The sequence below is a fragment of the Ceratina calcarata genome, unplaced genomic scaffold (genome assembly GCF_001652005.2).
Source record: "Ceratina calcarata isolate Rehan_Ccalc_2016 unplaced genomic scaffold, ASM165200v1 scaffold43, whole genome shotgun sequence".
NCBI lineage: Eukaryota > Metazoa > Arthropoda > Insecta > Hymenoptera > Apidae > Ceratina > Ceratina calcarata.
Window position 1 is genome coordinate 63277 of NW_017166721.1, and position 4736 is coordinate 68012.

Sequence of the window (4736 nt, forward strand, 5' to 3'; positions counted from 1 at the left end):
TCCTGTGTCGCATTTAATAAATTCGAGATTACGTATTTCCACTTCCGGTCTGTTTATACGAGTCGCAAAAATCCTTTAGCAATACGAGAATTCGCATTACTGTATTTCAACGATTTTATTAAAGAATGAAATTCTTTTGAAACTCGTGCAAGAGAGAGAGAGAGAATAATATGATGTCATCTGGAGTATTTTAGATACTGCGTATTTCCGCGAAAAAAGTGTTTACGTTTCGCGGCGTCCGAAGCCCCACTTTTGTCACGTAGAGGTGACCGCCGCGCCATTCATGCTGTTAGTGCAATACAGCATCACTCTTTCGGGTAGTGCGTAAGTGAAAGGTCGCGTCTTCGCGTACGGAGGTTAGAAATTGAATAATTATTAATTTCAATCTATCTTTTCGATAGGACGGTCAATATTATCCTCAAACGTGTTCGGCTATACGTATTTGCGTCTTTATAATCAGTTCGGATACATGATCATTTTTTCTGTAGATGAATATTTGGTATGACGTACCTGTATTTCTTTTTGTTGGAGTTCGGTGTCGTATTCGGTAGTTGTCGCAATATGATCGTACGAAAAATACACACGTGAAAACAAGTGGCTGATTGAGAACGTAAAGCACATCAAACTTTGAAAATTGACTAGGTATGTGTACTCAGTTGTGAGTAGAATCATTGTGCGTAGTAAGAAATATTATTTAAGTTTGCTGTAGTATCGTTAAAAATAACTTTCTGATTATTGTACAATATTATCGTTTGCTCTACTTACAAACTTCAAACTGCCGACAAGAATAGTTCGTAGTTACGAGTTAATTAATTTTGAGACATTTGTCGAGGTGATACACGAATTTCGTGTTTCTGTGACATAACAGGTATACATACTTGTCCGTTGCAGCTGGAGCTGGAGGTCAGAGGCCGTCGTGGGACGTTCGAGAGGGCCTGCGCGTTTCGTCGTGGCTGCGGGATCAGTCGGCATTCGAAGCGGCACTCACGTTCCGCGACCATACCGCGCGCGCCTTTATCTTGCCTCACTAAATCGTCCTTTTGATTCGATCGAGCTCCCCTTGTTATTCATTGCTGCGATAAACGTCACGAATATTGAGCTACGTCCTCCACCATCCTGTCGACGAGAAACTGACTGCGAGTGTTCAATGTTCGAAAGCCAGCAAATCGACTATCGAATTCAGTCATCGAATATTCTCATCGATCGAAGACTGATCGAGACAAGATGGCGATCGGAGTCAGTTCAACGTAGTCAGTGCTCAGTCTTATAAGATAAATTATACATTTTTGAGTAAGGACAAATAGTTGAAATAAGTGAAAAACAGTTCTGGGACGATTGTTGGAGCTTGAAATTCATTGACTTTCTATCGATCGCGATCGATGTGCGCGAAAATGAGACTCATTTTCGGACTACGCACGGACTAAGTTGAACTTTGACAACAAATTGAAAAGTACGTTTCTTGTGTTGTGAAAGTACACGTGTATTTAACGAGTGACCAGTGTCCCCGGGATCTGCCAGACCTGTTATTGTTTCTTGTGCTTCGGCTCTTCTCTTCTGTAATGGTGAGTAATGAATGTCATGTTTAAACACGTTTCTTTTCTTATTACGATTTTTCATTTTCATATTTACTGCCATCCATGTATATGTATATTGTTTTCATGTAATAATTGTTGTTGCAATCGTTTGCTGACATATATTTTGCAACTGTTGCAATTGTTTGCTGACATATATTTTGTTCTTGTATTTTGTATCTTTGAACATTAATTTTATGTTAAATCTAGGACTAAGTTGAACTTTGACAACAAATTGAAAAGTACGTTTCTTGTGTTGTGAAAGTACACGTGTATTTAACGAGTGACCAGTGTCCCCGGGATCTGCCAGACCTGTTATTGTTTCTTGTGCTTCGGCTCTTCTCTTCTGTAATGGTGAGTAATGAATGTCATGTTTAAACACGTTTCTTTTCTTATTACGATTTTTCATGTGTATTTACTGCCATCCATGTATATGTATATTGTTTTCATGTAATAATTGTTGTTGCAATCGTTTGCTGACATATATTTTGCAACTGTTGCAATTGTTTGCTGACATATATTTTGTTCTTGTATTTTGTATCTTTGAACATTAATTTTATGTTAAATCTAACACATTCATAATTGCGAGTTAAGTTTCCGATAATAGATATAAATGGAATAGGAACTTCGGTTAACGGCTTTTGCCCAACACTTTGAGAATCAATTAGCGTTAGCCGAAGGTAGAAATTCGATAATCGATTCGTCGGTTAATAATAAGTCAAAACTATTTCGTGGAAATTGTATCAAAGACTCTTGCAGAATTTCGCGTTATTAATTCAAAGGATGGGATTCGTTCAAAGACTCTATTGTATCATTACTTTTGAGAATGATATTGCAATTGAACTTTTAATTAACGGCGTAGATAATTATCCAGACAGAGGAGGGTGGTCAATGACGCATACAACATCATGCGTATTCAGTGTCTTATGGGATTTAGCTTACGATCAATCTTGCCAATGGGCTCCGCTTCATATAAATCCGATTATCAATTTACCTTCTCTTAGTCTGTCCACATTACGCATATCGAGATGAAGTAATATCTGGAAACAGAAATGTAAAAGATCACAAAATTAATTCTCGATGGTAGTCTATATTGTTATTTATATATGAAAGTACTCTGACAAAAATTGAGAGTTGTCAAATAGCTCGGAATGTTTGTGTTATCTCGAAAATCACTTCGACGCTCCTCGAGGAGGAAGTCAATATGCGTTTCATCTCTTCCGGCGGATGGGATGAATCCAATGTATCACTATCGGTCATGCCTTGTCAATTCGTATAAAAGAAAATTCTTTATTCGCGCCGCGGTGAACCAATATCCAACAAGAATGTAACGAGCAATATCTGTCATTCATCAAACCGTGACTCATCACTTTGTGAAATGTGGTGTTCAGCGCAATGATTTAAACCATCGCACTTCTCATATTCGCCTAGCAAACGTTGCTTATTGATTTTTAATTGGTTTCTAGCTTGCTGCAAGATGTGCCAATTTAAGCAACTATGAAATTGAGATAATTGTACTAATACTGGTTTTAATTAATTTTTGTAAAAGGATCTTGGCACTTTTGTACCGCATTTAATCTACGAATATTCGTATAATTTTAGATCGAGTTTAACAAGTCGGAGTCACGTATCACGCGTATTAACTTTATCTGGATCTGTCTGAATTTGAAAAGGGTTCCAAGCACTCTGTTCTGGAACAGTTCATTATTAATAAGAAGAGAGATTCCTTTCGTTCACCTTTGTTCTCGAACACGTCTTCGCGTCGCCGCCCGTAAAATTGCCGTTTCAGCTCGCCAACGCGATTCAAACAAGCGATCAATTCTCTATCCGTGGAAACCTTTGATAATGTCTAGCCTTTGTTCGACGATAGTAAGACGAGTCGCTCCTTTCTTCCGCCTTTCTTCCTTCTCACAGTAAAATGCGTGTAATCATTTATACTATAAAGTAGACACATCAACTTCATTAAAAAATAATCTAGATAAAATTGTAGTCAAAATTAATAGAATACTTTATAGGGTATTCCATGTAATGAGTCAATAATTGATACAATAATTGATACAGTATTTCTTATAATGATTGATAAAGTATTTCATATACAAATTCATGTCACATTCCTGTCAATGATTCTCACATTATTATATCATAGTATAACGACTAGCAAAATTTGTAGTGTATTCTAATAATGCAAACGGGTATAATAGAGCACCAACTATAAAGCACTTCGAATATTTTTGCTTCGCTAACACGTGACGTGAATCTCGACTTGTTTGTACTATTGTTAACAACTCGATTCTGTGCACAACATTCTGTTCACACATATTTGCGTGTAATTACGACATAGTTCTGACTTTGGACGGCCTGTGATATTTGGTGAAATCATGAAGCACCGATCTTGATTCAAAGTATCGTTGATATTATGGAAAGCTTGTTAACAAACTGTGCGCACAGGTTCGATGTATCGATCGGTGCTGAACATCCGCGAAGTATCGACGAGCACAAATAGACGCGTCATTCAGTTGGTCGTTTTAACGGCTATTCGTTTCGACGTTACGTGAATTAATTTGATATGAATATAAGATTGAGAAAAATTGAGAGAAAAATTGCTCGTTTATTAGATTTCATCTGTTGAATGAGGAAACTTATCTAGCTAATTTATCCAGATTTTTGAATGACGCAGTGAGGTGAGACTTTATTCTTACCGTTTTTATTTTCTGATAGATATCATTCACTTTTTCGGTATTAAAGTAGCCTTATTAAAGTAGAACTGAATGTGGGATTGGAAAATTGCGAATTACTGACTGAAGTAGTTTCAGAGAGATGATTGGAAGACGGGTCTCTTCTTGGAACTTTTCACCTTAATGCGAATAAGGTCATCGAAGAGCGAACTGCCAATTCTTTGGAGAACCGCTTAAAATTCAAATGTGAATCCAATGCCTTTCTAGATTGACTCGGACTGCTAACACCACGGTCCTTTCAGTCGAAACCACTATACGATAATTCATCAAATTTGTCACTTTCAATAATTGGAGAAATTACAATCCTCTCAATTTTCTTATTGATCACACATTGCCTCAATAAGAATTGTCGTTTAAGGATGTATTGGCTATACAGTAAATCCCAAAAGTTTATGCACTTTAGAAACGCATTTTTTAAAAAGAAATCAGA

The 4736-nt window shown here is 37.0% G+C and overlaps 1 protein-coding gene across 1 annotated transcript in view; it reads left to right on the top strand.

The window, feature by feature from the left end:
* The first annotated feature begins 1790 nt into the window (after positions 1–1790).
* The window catches only part of LOC108626844 (hemicentin-1), a 205461-nt gene continuing 202515 nt past the window's right edge, over positions 1791–4736 (top strand). The window contains exon 1 of the mRNA XM_018027759.2: positions 1791–1925. The gene's annotated coding sequence lies outside the window, so the exon portion shown is untranslated. The remainder of the gene's footprint in view (positions 1926–4736) is intronic.